General features: G+C 38.1%; 1 protein-coding gene across 1 annotated transcript in view; it reads right to left on the minus strand.

Moving 5' to 3' along the window:
• The window catches only part of LOC5564277, a 42820-nt gene that overhangs the window by 21412 nt on the left and 987 nt on the right, over positions 1 to 20421 (minus strand). The window lies entirely within an intron of this gene.

The following is a 20421-nucleotide window of genomic DNA, read 5'->3' on the forward strand; positions in this document are numbered from 1 at the left end:
ACGTATAGTTTCGGGGTGGTTAAGTGGACCAAGACTGACTTGGAGGCGATAGAACGAGCAGTACGAGTGGCGTTCACCAGCACCAAATGCGCCACCCAAAATGGTCCATTGAGAGAGTCACCTGCCACGTGCAGCAGGAGGAAGAGGCGTCACCGATATCCAGGCACTATGTGTCTCCCAAATCCAGCAGCTGCGGGCATATTTCGTAGAAAGCCAGAACCGCCACGAAATTTACCGCACTGTATGCGAAGCTGACCACGGCTTCAGCGCCCTGCATCTGGCGCAGGAGGATTACCAGCTGAACTGCGACATCAAAACCGTCGATGAGATGATCGCAATGTGGAAGCAGAAGAGTTGCATGGAACGCACCCCCATCAACTGAAGCTCGAGCACATCGATAAGGTGGCGTCAAACACGTGGCTGGTGCGGGGTGACCTCTTCTCAGAAACAGAAGGTTTTCATGGTAGCCATCCAGGGCCGGGTAATTGCGACGAAGAACTATCGGCACTATATATTGCAAGAAGACGTGGAGGACCGCTGTAGGAAGTGCAATTCAGTAGGGGAGACTACCGAGCATGTCGTTGCCGGCTGTTCAGTACTAGCTGGATCAGCCTACCTCGATCGTCACAACGAAGTTGCCAAGATTGTGCATCAACAGCTAACTCCAGTTCGTTCGAGTCTCGGCGGGGACTACGACAGGGCGATGGACTTTCGTGCCTGTTGTTCAATATTGCGCTTGAAGGTGTCATGCGGAGAGCCGGACTTAACAGTCGAGGCACGATTTTCACGAGATCCGGACAATTTGTTTGCTTCGCGGACGACATGGATATTATTGGGAGAAAATTTGAAACGGTGGCAGATTTGTTCACCCGCCTGAAACGCGAAGCAACAAAAGTCGGGGCTAATGGTGAATGCGTCGAAAACAAAGTACATGCTGGTTGGCGGAACTGAGCGCGACAGGACCCGCCTAGGAAGCAGTGTTACGATAGACGGATATACCTTCGAGGTGGTGGACGAGTTCGTCTACCTCGGATCCTTGTTGACGGCTGACAACAATGTTAGTCGGGAAATACGAAGGCGCATCATCAACGGAAGTCGTGCCTACTATGGGCTCCAGAAGAAACTGCGGTCAAGAAAGATTCACCCCCGCACCAAATGCACGATGTACAAAACGCTCATAAGACCGGTAGTCCTCTATGGGCATGAGGCGTGGACTATGCTCGAGGAGGACTTGCAAGCTCTTGGGGTTCTCGAACGCCGAGTGCTAAGGACGATCTTCGGGCGAGCTAGGTGGATTGATCAGGTACACCAGGACCTGGAGAGCGTGGGTCACAGTCGAGGATGGAGAGAAGCGGCCATGAACCGAGGGAATTGGCGAAATATTGTTGGCGAGGCTTTATCAAGATAATTGATGTAAAGCCAAATAAGTAAGTAAGTAAGAGGCGATCTATCCACCAAAAATAACACATGTCGTTTTTATCGAAAAATGTACGTTTTATTTCATAGTCCAATCTACTGGTACATTACAACCATTGGTACCGGCACCCTATCACTCTTCTGCGCATCCTTCTCTACGTCATATAGAAAAAAAAATAATTAGGAGCATATTTATGATGGAATGCCTAATGGTTATTATGCAAAATGGCCAGTGTAACATATATAGCTTTATACCAACTCATGGCTCTCTATCGGTAAATTTTGTCTATATCATTAATACATAAGATAATACTGAAAGATGAACAATGGACATCATTTTTGAATGCTCCCTTATCATGAAATTCAAATAATTTTAATAATAATAATAATACTAATAATAATAATAATAATAATAATAATAATAATAATAATAATAATAATAATAATAATAATAATAATAATAATAATAATAATAATAATAATAATAATAATAATAATAATAATAATAATAATAATAATAATAATTTTTTTTTTTTTTTTTGTTTATTAGTGACACTTTACACCAGAAGGGTGCATTCGTGTCGGAAAAAATTAAGAACTTAACCTGTTTACAAATTTACGTTTCACAATTCAATTCATTTACAGTTTCACATACAGTCTGGTGTCATGGAGATATTTAACAAGCTTTGCATTTCGCTCTTTGGTATTATCCAAGGCTTCCTTCAGGCTGATATTGCTGATATCATATTTTCTTCTTTCCTGCTCATATTTTCTGCAGTGCAGAATGAGATGCCTTACATCAAGCAACGTTCCGCAACATTCGCAAGTGGGCGGAGATTCCTTTTTCAGGAGGAAAGTGTGTGTGAGACGCGTGTGTCCGATTCTCAATCTCGTCAACACGCGTTGGTCGGCCGCATTGCCATGTTCTGTCCACCTCTTCGTGTCGTGCTTTATCTCTCTCAATTTGTTTTCTCGAACTGCAAACCATTGTCGTTCCCATTGGCATCGTATGCTTTCTTTTATCGCCCTCAGAGCATCTTCACCGGGGATAGGAGTGTCAACAGCCGGTTGCTGTCTAGCCGCGTTGGCCAAGCGATCTGCTTCATTATTGCCGGTTATGCCAGCATGTCCCGGGATCCAGCAGAATCTTACATTTTTGTTCCGCACAATGTGCTCGATCTCTTGGATCCATGTGTGTTTGGAAGATCCTGCCTCCAAGGCCTGCAGGCAACTCGCCGAATCCGTTAGGATCACTACCTCGTTCCGGATGTTTGGGATTGAAACCGCTTTCTTGATTGCATACGCTTCTGCAGAGAAGACGCTGCACTCCTTAGGAAGACTAAACGTTCCGGAGATGCCATTATTATAAAAAGCGGCTCCTACCGTATCTTCACACTTCGAACCATCGGTGTAAACGACGGTCGAGTTGTGGAAGCGGGTCGACAAAAGTTGCTGGACGACTGGACGTACTTTCTCCGGTGGGTCCCCGGCTCGTATCCTCCTCTTCACGTCCCACAGAATCGAGGGTTTCCGTTCGTTCCAAGCACGGTCGCCTTGCCTCACAAGTTGACCGACAGCAGGGAGTGTAGTGCCTGTGAGTTCCTCCAAACGATCCGAAACGCGCTGAATCAAGGGAAGAGAGTTATTTTGGCTGTTTTTCCCTAGAATGCGGATGGCTGTCCTCGCTATGCACTGAACCGCCAACAGCTCAAACGGTAAGGTGCCCGCTTCGGCCATGACCGAAATTATCGGGCTGGTAACAAACGCTCCAGAAGCATACCGGACCATTTTGTTATATGCCGGAGCAAGGGTCTCCAGTGTTGCTGGTCCTCCTCGGCTCACCAATCCGATACCGTACGTCAGTTTTTGCAGTTACTAACGCCGATCCGACTTGTAGCAGACTCGTCCGATTGCCTCGCGGTAGTTTGGCTCCGATCATTTGGAGTATTCGCAGACGTGACTCACATGCTTTCTTCATCATTTTGCAATGCGGTTTGAATGTCAAGGTGCGATCGAGAGTGACACCTAGAACCCTCAACCGGTTGGTTTTCGGGACAGAGACCTGATCAACAATGATGTTCCGCGCCGGCTCCCGACGTGCATTCGGGCTGCAGTAGAACACATGCGACTTGGCAGCAGACATTGCGAAGCCGACACTTTTCGCCCATTTACATACAGCCTTAACGGCGGCCTGCAATTTCGTGTGTAGCCCTTCACTTTTTGCCCCTTTAACGACGAGGAGGATGTCGTCGGCGTACAGGAGTATGTCAACTCCATCCGGCAGTACCCGGAAGATGGGCTGCATCGCCACCAGGAACAGCGTTACGGATAACACTGATCCCTGCGGCACACCATTTTCCAGCTTGTGTTCACTGGACGTGTAACCACCCAACGACACCTGAAACGTTCGCTCCGAGAGGAAGCTTTGCAGAAGGTTCATCATCCGACCACGTATCCGCCATGATTTCAGGGAGCGAAGAATACCGTGTCGCCAGGTGGTGTCGTATGCCTTCGACAGATCCAGAGACGCTATCAAAGAGTGTTCGTCGGCGTTCGGTATCGACCTCTCCAGCTCGGCGAAGTACGTGTCGGTACCGCGTCCCACACGAAAAGCGTGCTGACGCTTGTCAAGTCGTCCGTTTGACTCTAGCTCCGTGATAAGACGACGGTTGATGATTCGCTCGAGTGTCTTCGCCATGCAGCTAGTAAGTGAGATAGGGCGGAAGGCAGCAGGACCGGAATCTTGGCAGTTCGGCTTCGGAATAGGAACGACGAGGGCATTCCGCCAGCTGGCGGGAAACTCACCGTTGCGCCAGATTTTGTTGAGCAGCTCCAGCAGTACAAATTTTACGGACACAGGAAGACGTTGGAGCAGCGGGTACCCTATCCCATCGGTACCTGTCGAGGCACCTCGCCCTTTGTCGAGAGCCCACAGAAGTTCGGCTAGGGTGATGTCAACGTTGTACGCGTCGCCGGTATTAGACGAAACATCTATGGACTCTCTCTCAGCTACCATTTTCGCCATCTGAAACGATGGAGGGTAGCTGGACGTCGCCGATCTTTCGCCGTAGTACGTCGCTAGTTCTTCCGCTACTTCTTCGGGGTTGTCCGTGAATCCGTTTGGCCGTTTAAGAACCACTGAGCGTCTCGTCCGATTTCCACGAAGTGTGTTAACCGTGCGCCACAGTTCGGTCGTTGTACTGTGCGGGGAGATCTGCCCTACGAAGCTTTCCCACGATTTCTCCTTCGCTTCTTTAATCGCTTTTCGTGCCTCCGCTTTTGCTGCTTGGAACTCCGCCAACGCTTCGGGTTGATCTGGGTTGACCTGCTGTAGACGTCGGAGCGACCGAAGACACTTCCGTCGCCGACGGATTGCCGCCTTTGCCTCGGGGCACCACCATGGTACCGCTTTTGGTCCGATTCGGCCACTAGTCCGCGGGATAGACTTAGTCGCTGCTGCAATTATTTTTTCGGTGAAGCTACCTACATCCCACTCGGTCTCTGGGCGGATGGTTTCGGCTGTAATCCATTCATATAGCTCCCAATCAGCCCGATCGTACAGCCATTTCCTTCGCGTTGTTTGCTGATTTGACCACCCAGGCATGGACACCGCAATTGGGAAGTGATCACTGTTGTGCGTGTCTGTTAAGGTTCGCCAGGTAAACCTCCGAGCCAGACTCTCTGTGCAGATCGTCACATCGATCGCCGAAGTGTTGCCCGAAGCCGGATCGATGCGGGTAGCTGAGCCGTCGTTCAAGATCACCATTTGCTTTGTCAGGGTTGTTTCGGCTATAAATCGTCCAAGCGTGCTTGATTGGTGCGATCCCCATGCGATGTGGTGAGCGTTGAAGTCTCCGAGGATTAAAATCGGACCTTCCAGCTGGTCGAACAATTCATCCAGTGCGGTCTGGCACTGAGCTGAACTCGGCGGAACGTAGATCGACACAACAGTTGCCTGGATCGGCGCGTGAAGGCGAGCAGCAACGAGATGCAGAGAGGTATCGACTTGGATGCGTTCGAACGGTATGCCTTCTCGGATGGCAAGGCCCACACCATGTTGCCAGTAGTTAGCGTTCCTTGACTGTAGCAGCAACGTATAGTTTCTGCCAACGAAGTCTGGCGGAACAACAGTCTGGTTCACCTTGGTCTCCTGCAAAGCTACGACGCACGGTTCGAGGTCGGAGATTAGCAACTTCAGCTCGCTGATGTTGGCCCTAAGACCACGGATATTCCACTGGAGGGCGAAGCAGCCGCCGGAGCGACTATCCGTAGCTGATCGTGTGGTGGATGACGAGGTTGATAATCTTCGAATCGGCGGGTCTGTTGTGGGAGAAAGAGGGAGTGCGGTAGCCTCTGACGATGAAGGAACCAAACTGTCACTTGCCTGTGGGACGCTTTGTCCCACAGTACCAGCTGCTGTCGAAACCATTACACTAGTTCTGCCAATACCGACAACAGCCGGCACTGGGGAAGCGCTTTGTGTAATGTTTCTGCGATGAACTCTCGAAGGGCCTTCTCCGGGAGATAGTGATGATGTGGCGTACCCTGAAAGATAATCAGGCGCAGCAGCAACCGTTTGGGATGAGAATTTAGAAAGACTGACCTGTGGGACGTCTTGTCCCACAGTGCCAGCCATTGCCGAAACTACTACACGATTGCTTCCAGAAACACCGGCAATAGCCGGCACTGGGGAAAGACTTTGTGTAGTATCGTCGGTGGGTTGGTTGTTGAATACGAGGCGGTAGGTTGATGCTGGTTGATGTAGATTGGTATTTGCAGTAGTTGGTGGTGTTTGGTGGGTGTCTGAAAGTATTGCAGGCGCGGCAGTACCTGATTGAGGTAGGGATAAGCGAAAACTGACCTGTGGGACGTCTTGTCCCACAGTGCCAGCCATTGCCGAAACAACTACACGACTGATTCCAGAAACACCGGCAACAGCCGGCACTGGGGAAAGACTTTGTGTAGTTTCTTCGGGGCGGTTGTTGATAGCGAGACGATTGGTTGATGTTAGTCGCTGTCGATTGGGATTTGCTGCGGTTGGTGTGGTATGGTGGGTATCTGAAAAGATTGCAGGCGCGGCAGTACCTGTTTGTGGTTGAGAATTCAAAAGACTGACCTGTGGGACGTCTTGCCCCACAGTGCCAGCCATTGCCGAAACTACTACACGACTGCTTCCAGAAACACCGGCAATAGCCGGCACTGGGGAAAGACTTTGTGTAGTATCGTCGGTGAGTCGGTGGTTGGATGCGATGCTGTTGCTTGTTGTTGGTGCCGATTGAAATTGTAGTGTCGTGGTATAGTCGTTGGATCCATCGGCTACGGAGGTGAACTCGTCATCAACGGGTTGGGGTAAGACGTCCCGGATGACTCCTTCAGCCTGCCGTACTTGCGTCGGAAGAGGTACTACACTTTCCCTACTTCCGAACCGAAAAGTCTCATAGTCCGTGTTCGTGCGAGGGCCATCGTTGTTTTCCGAACGTTGTTCAAGAGTGGGATTATCGAAGACGCTGGTTAGGAGGTGTCTCCGATACCTCAGACTCTTCGCCGGAATACTCCATCTGAGTCAAGTCATGGGTAGTGGGTGCGGTCTTCTTCGGGGGCGGGCTGGTATCTGGCGAGGAGGCTGGTTTGGGGTAGACGAATTTTGGAGGTCTTCCGCGCTTGGTCTCCTGAACGGCCGGGGAGTTGTTCCTTGAGCGTGTCATCGGGCCAGCCGTCGACTGGGCCACTCGTTGCTCTCGGCTGTGGCGGGGCTTCTCAGCGACGACGGTTTCGCTCACATGATGCACTCTCTCTGGGTTAGACTGCTGCTTGACCTGCTTGATGAAAGCCATCATCTGCTCGATCCTCTCTTCTTTCTTTTTATTGTCTTCCTGTAACCTGGCGATTTCCTTATCTTTTTGGAGCATGGCCGCTTCCAGCTCCTTCAGCTTCTTTTCGAACACGCTTTGTTGGGCGGCTACTTGGGCGTAACTTCCTGATTGTTGCTCCACTCGTTTTCTCGCTTCGGGGAAACTCAGGTTTTCACTTACTTTCACCTTGATCACTTCAACCTCTTTCTTATACACTGGGCACTGGCGATTGGTCGACCGATGGTCACCCTTGCAGTTACGGCACGACGGGGCTTCACCGCATTCTTCCCCGTGGAAGTTCTGCGAGCAATTGACGCAGCGTTGTGGTCCAGGGCAACGAACACGAGTGTGCCCGTAGCTGAAGCAGCCGTAGCAGAGCATCGGGTTCGGAAAGTAGGGGCGAGTAGCGACACGGAGCAAGCCAACTTTCATATACTCCGGGTACGTGGTCCTACAGAATGTAAGGATCAGCGCCGGTGTATTGACCCTTTTTCCACCTTCATTTCGGGTGATACGCTGCACACGGATCACCTTCTGGCTAATCATCTCCGTCAAAATGTCCTTTTCCTCCATCTGAATGAGGTCGAAGCACGAGATGACACACCTACTTACATTCAGATTGGGGTGAGGGACAACCTCTACCTCAGTTCCGTCAATTAGCTTCGTTAACTTAAGTAACTTGGCTACTTGGGCTGGGTCGCGAACTCTTAGAGTGTATTTTGTTCCCTGTGCTTCGGTCTTCGCGCTCTCAATTGGGCCGCCGGCACATGCCTCAACCGATTTCCCGGTAATGTACGGGTTGATCGGAAGCGGAGTTCCGTTCTTTCCAGACAGCTGGAGGAACGTCAATTCGCCAAATTGGTTCGTTGGATCCATAAATTCTGGCAATCTACGTTTGGCGGACCCCCCTGGGTCGCCGCTACTAGCGGCCGCCATGTTGTTTTATGTCGACAACACTTCTACTGGCAACGGTCACCCGTTACCTACCCCAAATGGACGACAGAAAAGTAAAAGGAAAGATCCTACCTTCTTTTTTCCTTGGTCGTAGAAAGCGATGGCCAGGTGTTCCCAAAATTTTGTGCCGCACTGTAGGCACTACTGGACACTACTGTAGTGAAATCCCTGATGAGAATCGCTCACTTTCTCAATTTCACTTACTTCCCAAACTTTCGACACTTTTTATTTTGTTTCAGCGAAAAACAATTTAAGCACACTGTGCACCACCGACTGGTGAATGAGAACGGCCGGGGAGCCGGCTGACCGGCGATTTGTTTTGCCGTTTCAAAGCACGTGGGTGTCACTATTTTCGCCGTTTTTTTGTCGTTCTAACACCGATTTTCACCAAAACCTTCAATTATCCACGTTATCTCTCACCACCGGCAAACCACTAGATTTCACACGTCGCGCGTTTCGATTCGCGAAAACCCAGCGGAAAAAACACAGAAAAACACTGGTTTAACTCGAACGCGATGTTGCGAAGTAACAACCGGTCACACAGTGTGTCGGAAACGATCTGAATAATATATAATAATAATAATATCATAATATATAAAATAATAATGATAATAATAATAATAATAATAATAATTAATAATATATTAATTAATAATAATAATAACTAATAAATATAATAATAATAATAATAATAATAATAATAATAATAATAATAATAATAATAATAATAATAATAATAATAATAATAATAATAATAATAATAATAATAATAATAATAATAATAATAATAATAATAATAATAATAATAATAATAATAATAATAATAATAATAATAATAATAATAATAATAATAATAATAATAATAATAATAATAATAATAATAATAATAATAATAATAATAATAATAATAATAATAATAATAATAATAATAATAATAATAATAATAATAATAATAATAATAATAATAATAATAATAATAATAATAATAATAATAATAATAATAATAATAATAATAATAATAATAATAATAATAATAATAATAATAATATAATAATAATAATAATAATAATAATAATAATAATAATAATAATAATAATAATAATAATAATAATAATAATAATAATAATAATAATAATAATAATAATAATAATAATAATAATAATAATAATAATAATAATAATATAATAATAATAATAATAATAATAATAATAATAATAATAATAATAATAATAATAATAATAATAATAATAATAATAATAATAATAATAATAATAATAATAATAATAATAATAATAATAATAATAATAATAATAATAATAATAATAATAATAATAATAATAATAATAATAATAATAATAATAATAATAATAATAATAATAATAATAATAATAATAATAATAATAATATAATAATAATAATAATAATAATAATAATAATAATAATAATAATAATAATAATAATAATAATAATAATAATAATAATAATAATAATAATAATAATAATAATAATAATAATAATAATAATAATAATAATAATAATAATAATAATAATAATAATAATAATAATAATAATAATAATAATAATAATAATAATAATAATAATAATAATAATAATAATAATAATAATAATAATAATAATAATAATAATAATATAATAATAATAATAATAATAATAATAATAATAATAATAATAATAATAATAATAATAATAATAATAATAATAATAATAATAATAATAATAATAATAATAATAATAATAATAATAATAATAATAATAATAATAATAATAATAATAATAATAATAATAATAATAATAATAATAATAATAATAATAATAATAATAATAATAATAATAATAATAATAATAATAATAATAATAATAATAATAATAATAATAATAATAATAATAATAATAATAATAATAATAATAATAATAATAATAATAATAATAATAATAATAATAATAATAATAATAATAATAATAATAATAATAATAATAATAATAATAATAATAATAATAATAATAATAATAATAATAATAATAATAATAATAATAATAATAATAATAATAATAATAATAATAATAATAATAATAATAATAATAATAATAATAATAATAATAATAATAATAATAATAATAATAATAATAATAATAATAATAATAATAATAATAATAATAATAATAATAATAATAATAATAATAATAATAATAATAATAATAATAATAATAATAATAATAATAATAATAATAATAATAATAATAATAATAATAATAATAATAATAATAATAATAATAATAATAATAATAATAATAATAATAATAATAATAATAATAATAATAATAATAATAATAATAATAATAATAATAATAATAATAATAATAATAATAATAATAATAATAATAATAATAATAATAATAATAATAATAATAATAATAATAATAATAATAATAATAATAATAATAATAATAATAATAATAATAATAATAATAATAATAATAATAATAATAATAATAATAATAATAATAATAATAATAATAATAATAATAATAATAATAATAATAATAATAATAATAATAATAATAATAATAATAATAATAATAATAATAATAATAATAATAATAATAATAATAATAATAATAATAATAATAATAATAATAATAATAATAATAATAATAATAATAATAATAATAATAATAATAATAATAATAATAATAATAATAATAATAATAATAATAATAATAATAATAATAATAATAATAATAATAATAATAATAATAATAATAATAATAATAATAATAATAATAATAATAATAATAATAATAATAATAATAATAATAATAATAATAATAATAATAATAATAATAATAATAATAATAATAATAATATAATAATAATAATAATATAATAATAATAATAATAATAATAATAATAATAATAATAATAATAATAATAATAATAATAATAATAATAATAATAATAATAATAATAATAATAATAATAATAATAATAATAATAATAATAATAATAATAATAATAATAATAATAATAATAATAATAATAATAATAATAATAATAATAATAATAATAATAATAATAATAATAATAATAATAATAATAATAATAATAATAATAATAATAATAATAATAATAATAATAATAATAATAATAATAATAATAATAATAATAATAATAATAATAATAATAATAATAATAATAATAATAATAATAATAATAATAATAATAATAATAATAATAATAATAATAATAATAATAATAATAATAATAATAATAATAATAATAATAATAATAATAATAATAATAATAATAATAATAATAATAATAATAATAATAATAATAATAATAATAATAATAATAATAATAATAATAATAATAATAATAATAATAATAATAATAATAATAATAATAATAATAATAATAATAATAATAATAATAATAATAATAATAATAATAATAATAATAATAATAATAATAATAATAATAATAATAATAATAATAATAATAATAATAATAATAATAATAATAATAATAATAATAATAATAATAATAATAATAATAATAATAATAATAATAATAATAATAATAATAATAATAATAATAATAATAATAATAATAATAATATAATAATAATAATAATAATAATAATAATAATAATAATAATAATAATAATAATAATAATAATAATAATAATAATAATAATAATAATAATAATAACGAGCAGGAGGAGATTCGGAATATGGCTGAAGGCGAAACGTATAAATACCTCGGATTCCTGCTACTTTGAGGTATTCGCCACACGATGATCAAGAAGGAGCTGCAGGAAAAGTTTTTGTCACGTGTCAAATGTATTCTGAAGAGCTTTCTGTCTGCCGGCAACAAGGTGAAGGCGATCAACACGTTTGCTGTGCCCCTGTTGACGTATAGTTTCGGGGTGGTTAAGTGGACCAAGACTGACTTGGAGGCGATAGAACGAGCAGTACGAGTGGCGTTCACCAAGCACCAAATGCGCCACCCAAAATGGTCCATTGAGAGAGTCACCCTGCCACGTGCAGCAGGAGGAAGAGGCGTCACCGATATCCAGGCACTATGTGTCTCCCAAATCCAGCAGCTGCGGGCATATTTCGTAGAAAGCCAGAACCGCCACGAAATTTACCGCACTGTATGCGAAGCTGACCACGGCTTCAGCGCCCTGCATCTGGCGCAGGAGGATTACCAGCTGAACTGCGACATCAAAACCGTCGATGAGATGATCGCAATGTGGAAGCAGAAGGAGTTGCATGGAACGCACCCCCATCAACTGAAGCTCGAGCACATCGATAAGGTGGCGTCAAACACGTGGCTGGTGCGGGGTGACCTCTTCTCAGAAACAGAAGGTTTCATGGTAGCCATCCAGGGCCGGGTAATTGCGACGAAGAACTATCGGCACTATATATTGCAAGAAGACGTGGAGGACCGCTGTAGGAAGTGCAATTCAGTAGGGGAGACTACCGAGCATGTCGTTGCCGGCTGTTCAGTACTAGCTGGATCAGCCTACCTCGATCGTCACAACGAAGTTGCCAAGATTGTGCATCAACAGCTTGCCCTTAAGCACAACTTGGTGGATCGATTTGTGCCCTACTACAAGTACATGCCTGACCCGGTTCTGGAAAATAGTTGCATAAAGCTGTACTGGGATCGCGAGATCATAACGGACGTCCTCATCCGTGCCAACCGCTCCGACATTGTAGTCTACGACAAAAGGATGAAACGAGTTACACTCATCGACATCGCTGTACCGCTGGACCACAATGTTCAATCAACGTTCTCTAACAAGATAGCGAAGTACCACGACTTGGCGGAGGAGTTGAAGCAGATGTGGCACCTAGAGGACGTCCGTATAGTTCCGGTAGTCCTCTCAGCGACCGGAATTGTCCCGAAATCTCTCCTAAGGTCCCTAGACGAGCTGGAATTGAAGAAGGACCTACAAAGCGGTGATTCTTGGAACCTGCAGCATAGTCAGACGGTTCCTGAACCACCATAACTGAGAAGCTCATCCAGCAGACTCATTAGGATAAGTAAACCGATAAATGAGATCCACAGAGCCTAATCCCCTTTGGCATACAGATTGCCCGGGGTAGGGGAAAGTTTCCAGCATCTTTTGCTGAGAAGTGCCAAAACTCTATAAAGAAAATAATAATAATAATAATAATGTATAGTTCCATGAGTCAATATCGAGTAATGAAACATAGACTCTATAGGATTAATCGTATATGCAATATAAAAACGCCAATAAAGTACCGTTATTGATTTGCAATAAGCATCGTTCATTAATTACGTCATGCCTATACAGAGCAGCGGTATTCCTCCATTGAGTGAGCCAGAGGTGAGCCCAGATTCTGCTATCACGAGCTGTCACTGTGAGCCGAGATCTCAAACAATCTCTAAACTATTCTTCGTATTCAGCAGAGATGTTCGGGTTTCACATATAACAAAATTCATAAACAGTCAAAGCTAGTTTTTCTTTGCACGCCAAGGATGAACGCAAAACAAAGTACCGTCAAACGGGGTGACTTGCAACACTTTTCAACTTCATTCAACCAAAACCATGGCCTAACGGCATCTAAAAATTTAAATTCCTTTATGAACTTTTAATGACCGACCCGCCTACAGAATGAGGTGACAGAAGATTGAATCGAATTATTTTATCATACCAAAAATAATAAAGAAGGTGAAATTTTTCAAGTTTCCTTATGCGGGGTGACTTGCAACACTCTATGCTAATTTAGTTTTTGCCATCAAAATGTTGATATTTTTTATTAGTCGCACTTCTTAAGTATTATTATTCATGTACTTAAAGCATTCGAACCAATACAAGAGCATTTTGATTACATATTTTTAAGAAAATAATTGAGAAATTTTTGTATGGGAAAATGAGGCGTTAAATCATCAAGGTCAAATATGTCAACTTAACAATATACTTAATGAGTGTTTGAATTCGATCGATGAATCATGACTCCTTTTATTATGAAGTAGATCTAATAACAAAGTTTTCCACTTTTATAAAACTCTAAATTCCATGGAAATTAAGTGTTGCAAGTCACCCCGCATAGGTACATATTTATAAAAAGTATTTTTATTAGAAAGTTGTTGCTAAAATTTCGTAAAATAAAATTCGTTGTATTATCACTCATTAGTTGTAGAAACAACATGTAGAGTATTAGTTTTGTAGATTATATCTATATCATGATTTCAGGTCACGATTTCGAAACTCTATCAAGTATCAGTTTTCAAGGCATTTAAAAGAATTATGTTTAATTTGTAAAAATATTTCTAATAGCTACTTGCATTGTGGCCACTACATGAATTATAAGTATGACGTATTGTAGTACCGATTAATAACAAATTTTCATTTGAATTTAGTGTTTTATAGTGAAATTTGGTTGTAAACTACAATGTGTTGCAAGTCACCCCGCCGTTGCAAGTCACCCCGTTTGACGGTAGTTTGTTGGTTTAGATTTTAAGATAATAAGTTAATTACATATTTTGCAAATCATATGATGATTTCGATTATTTTGAGAGATACACATGACAGATACATGGCAGTGTATCTCTCAAAATAATCGAAATCACCATATGATTTGCAAAATATGTAATTAACTTATTTTCTTAAAATCTAAACAAAATCTATTTTGTTTTGCGTTCATCCTTGACGTGCAAAGAAAAATTAGCTTTGACTGTTTATGAATTTTTGTTATAGGGTCGATGTACCAATAGCCGCGTAGCTAAGAACAAATATTCGTATAAAATCGAAAAACAACGCTAGCGTCATTATTTTTACATCATCTGAAAGCTTTTTATCTTGGTTTTGTGGGAAAAATATGAAAACTGCAAAAATTCATATGTTTGCATTTACTATCGCTTGTGCCACTATAGGAATACATGTGCTACTATAGGCACTATTTCTAATTTCTGTTCCTATAGTAGCACTAGCATCACGGCGTTGGCAAAATAACAATCAAAACCGTATTTTTACAAAGCTTTTATTTTTTTCCCTCAAAGTGTGGATCAAAAGCTTTCGTTTGATGTAAAAAAAGTACTTAATTCATTAATTATTTCGTATAATAAAAAATAGTTTCTCTCAGTAGTGCTACTATAGGAACAATGGGTTAACTATAGGCGCAAGGGAGCTCAAATTTTAAGCAAAACTAATTATTTCGATCATTTTTTGAACAAAATCAAGCTGTGTGTCAATGGTACTTAGATAAATAGCTCCTGACCTTCATGTCAAAAAATATTTTGAAAAGATTCATAGCAAAACGGCCGTAAATAGCCACTAGTGCGACTATAGGGGACTGTCTACTAAGGGAACACTGACCCTATGTGAAATCCGAACATCTCAGATTGAATTGAAAGACATGCCACGTGAAGCCATATAAAAGAAAATTAAGAACAATTCGGAGTTTGAATGCTAGTAATTCCTTTAGGAAAATACTTTATCTGTTATACAGAATTTAACGAGTGCGCAAAGTTAGGGACATTAATGCGCAGAATAAGGAGCATTGCAAAAAATAAGTGCGCAGAGTAAGAAACACGGACACCCTTTAGAAGATTTAAAAATTTGCAATAAAAATCATTACTTAGTGAAGTTTTTATGGTTGTCTCTTATACAAAAAATCATCAAGTATTTGCTCCCAAAAAATCAGAGTATTGTGTTTTGTTTTCAATTAATTACAAATCTCGCATAACTTATGATCTCGCCCTAAAATCCATTGGTAACCATGTGTGTAGCTCGTTGTTGCTGAGCATTTGAATGGATTTACACGTTATTTAACAACTCTATGATGAAGAAAGGATCATCCTCTACCTACCAGTGGTGCTGGTTTGGAGCTACACACATGGTTACCAATGGCTTTTAGGGCGTTATCTCAGGTTATGCGAGAAATGATTGAAATTTGAAAAGCCTTTAATGCACAGAGCATGGGACCATTACGGTATTTGTTTCATTACATCAGAAGCATTTTAAGTTGAATTTAGTGAAACAGTCAGGAAAAGAAAGTGTTTTTTTTCGCAGCGGCTAGTGGTAGCGTGCACTAGGACGTGCAGCGTGGATTTTATTTTATTTATTTTTTCAGTGAATTCATCAGAACATCACAGTAGTTTGTGGTCAGTGGGCTAGAAGAGAAGGTGTGGCATCTGACTAGTTACTTACTTTTACTTTACTTTTGCTGACTCTACGTCCTTCAAGACATGACCTGCGCCACAATGTTACGCCAACTAACTCGGTCCATGGCTGCTAACCTCCAATTCCTCGATCGCCCCACACTTCCAAGATCCTGCTCCACTTGGTCAAACCACCTAGCTCGTTGCGCTCCCCTTCGTCTTGTACCGGCCGGATTTGAGTTGAACACCAATTTTGCGGGATTGTTGTCCGGCATTCTCACAACGTGTCCCGCCCATCGTACCCTTCCAGCTTTGGCGACTTTCGTGATACTGGGTTCACCGTAGAGTTGCGCAAGCTCGTGGTTCATTCTTCTCCTCCATACGCCGTTCTCACATACTCCGCCGAAGATCGTCCTAAGCACACGTCGTTCAAAAACTCCAGGCGCTTGCAGGTCCTCTTCGAGCATTATTCACGTCTCATGCCCGTAGAGGACTACCGGTCTTATTAGCGTCTTGTACATGGTACACTTAGTACGGAAGTGAAGTTTACTAGACCGCAAGGTCTTGTGGAGTCCATAGTAAGCACGACTTCCGGCGATGATACGTCTTCGAATTTCTCTGCTGCAGTTGTTATCCGACGTTATCAATGATCCGAGGTAGACGAATTCGTCCACCACCTCGAACTCATCCCCGTCGATCGTCACGCGTCTGCCAATGTGAGCTCTATCGCGCTCGGTTCCTCCAGCCAGCAGATATTTCGTCTTCGACGTATTTACCTTCAATCCAACCCGATCTGCTTCACGTTTCAGCCTGGTATACTGTTCAGCAACCACCTGGAACGTTCTTCCGACAATGTCCACGTCGTCAGCGAAACAAATGAACTGGCTGGATTTATTGAAGATCGTGCCCCGCATGTTGAAGCCCGCCCGTTTCATAACACCTTCTAGCGCAATATTGAACAGGAGGCAGGAAAGACCATCGCCTTGTCGAAGTCCTTTGCGTGTTTCAAACGGGTCCGATAAAGCACCCGATATTTTCACACAGCACTGTACACTATCCATCGTTGCTTTGATCAGTTTAGTCAGTTTCCCGGGAAAACCGTTCTCGTCCATAATCTTCCATAGCTCTTCGCGGTCGATGGTATCATAGGCCGCTTTGAAATCGATGAATAGGTGGTGCGTAGGGACTTGATATTCGCGACACTTTTGGAGGATCTGCCGCAACATAAAGATTCTGACTAGTACAAAAAAGAAAAGAATACTACACAAACAAACGAAATAATAATGAACATGGTTTGGAAAAAGTAACGTAGCCATTGTTATTGTGCTGAAGACGCTTGGTCCGCCATTTTGTTGGTGAAGAAGTGAAACTGTTGAGTATTGAAGAGAATTCCGAGCTGGTGAGCACACGCAAAAAAATTGTGCGGTAAAAACTACCATTTTAGGGAGTTAACTTAAGCGCTCGCACCGGCAGTTTTCAGCAGACCAGAAATGTGCTTGATTTTACCATGTCTGTAGTCGGAATCAGATTGTTGTAAATTATTTCTGTCAAATGTGCCAGTAATGCGGTGGGGTGTACCGTAAACATAGTAAATTGGTCTGAATTTCCATGGTAGTTTTAAGAATGGGCGTAGTCAGCTAAAATAGTTATTTTTACCACAGAATTTTTTCCCGTGCATGAGACAATTCCTATTGTGACATTGTAAAAAGTAGTCAGAAAAGCTATTGGATCCGTTTAATAAGGAGCTGTCCATTTATTACGTAAGGCAATTTTCGGGATTTTTCAACCCCCCCTCTCCCCATGATAAGATTTTTTGTATGAAAATAAAAAATAAATTGTATGGAACGTAAGACATCTCAAACCCCCCCTCCCCCCATTAACCCTTATGATATCCATAGACGAGATTATAATCATTATGATGACCAACTGAGTACTAATTAGGGTTGATTCACAAATTTCATAACGCATTTTATATTAATTATCTACGAATTTTGTATGAACTGTAACAGTTTGAGGACACCCACCTCCTCCAGCGTTATGCAATTTGTGAACATGCCTTTATGCAGATCATCGTGGATACCGAGAGAGCAATCCTATTCAAAATGTAATTTATAGCTTTTGTAAACTGAGAGATCACGCTAAACGCAATTGTTATAAATTGAAAAATCGTAAAAATGTAAATTATGTTGAGGATGCACCAATTGAAATTTAGCTACGATTTCAAAAGGAGGCAAATAATAGAGTCTATGGATGAGGATGTTGACTATATCTGCATGATGATACCTAGTAAACAATTTAGTAAGACATGCATTGTAAAGGTCTTCGTTGAAGGTATCATGCTGAGTATGGAGATAGATTGCGGTGCGGCGGTTACGGTTATAAGTTTGGAAACCTTTAGAACGTACTTTAATCATATCGCGGTTCCTAAAGGTACTAGTCGGTTGATTAACAATTGTCTATACGAGTGTCACTTGATTATACAAGACAGTTTGTGCCGTTATTTGGTAGAAATTGGCTGGACATTTTCTATTTAAACTGGAGTCCTAATACTTTTGAAAATTCGGTAGGGATCAACGCAGTAAACAGTAATGTTGATAGTAGACTAGCCTCTAATACTGACAAGGGTAATATTGAATCAATAATTAAATCTCGTTTTCCTAAAGTATTTGATAGTGATTTTTCATATCCAATAGCAGGATTTGAAGCTGACCTTGTTCTTCGAGAGGACAAACCGATATTCAAAAAACCTACGACGTGCCGTGTAAATTGAGGGAAGAAGTTGTAGAGCATCTCGATTCGCCTGAGAAACAGAATGTTATTTCGCCAATACAGGCATAATTGCAACGCTCACAGGAGTCAACTGAAGATTGCAGGTCCTCGAAAATCCAACTCGGACACTCAAGTGTCTATACAACGAGAGAAGCGACGAAGAGACTCCCTAGACTCTGAAGAACTGTTCGGATTTCCAGACGAGTCCACCGAAACTGGGCAGAACATCGAGAAGAAACGAGTGAAATGCACAAGAACTAGCCTGATAGCAACGCGAAGTTTTTCGCGATCGAAAAGAGATGCATATCAAGAAAATCTTTTTCAAAAAAACTGCTAGTAGCAATGTTTAGAACGATGAATCGTCATTGAGTCCTGGGCGAAACATGCGAAATAATGTCAGATCTAAGGGAGGAAGAATTGTAATGTTCGGGTAAAGAGCCAGAACCCTTCGAAACAGTCGTTTCGAGAACGATAATGTATTTGAATGAGAGAGGAAACTTACCGTTAATAAACATACTCGAGATTCGTTCTCTTGTTCTTTGAATTCCAAACAAAGCAGACGTGTTTTTTCATTATCAAAAAGTTATAAGAATTTCCCTAGTATGAATATTTTAATGGTCTCCCTATGGAAAACTTTATCTATATCGCCAATATGACAAGACCGAAAGCAGGGTACATCATTATGTTGTGTCAAATTAAAAGTCATTATTGTACATTTGATGTGGAGAAGGGTGTATCATTAAATGTGCAGAATAAGGATGAATACCTATTTATTTTGTCGAATTTGCATAATATAGCTAATCAGTTCGGAGATGCATAACATGAAATTTGAATGGAGTTCCAAATAAATATTTTCAACTAAATGTTTCTTTTAACTCTGGAGCAGTGAATCAAATTATCATCAAAATAGACGAAAAACAAACAACAAAGCAAGCTCGCTCACAACCGTTTGTCACAACTGTTGCGGATAAGGACACAATTAAAAGCAGAATTGTCATGACAATCACAGAGCGCAATATTGTTGCAACCTTTTCAACTCGCGAATAATCAGTAATTTTAAACACAAAACCTAATTTGTTTTATGGATGCTGTTTGATAATGTGTCAATGTTTACCAACACGGAGAAAGTTCTCGAAAATTGCAATGCGAAGCCCAGAAAATCGCCGCGCACGTTGTGATCGATCTTTGTCATATTCTGTTCAGGTGATGACAAACTCATGTTGCGGAATAAAATTGTTGCAACAAGAATAGGAGGTGACAATGTCTTTGTTA

This window comes from Aedes aegypti, chromosome 3 (assembly GCF_002204515.2).
Source record: "Aedes aegypti strain LVP_AGWG chromosome 3, AaegL5.0 Primary Assembly, whole genome shotgun sequence".
NCBI lineage: Eukaryota > Metazoa > Arthropoda > Insecta > Diptera > Culicidae > Aedes > Aedes aegypti.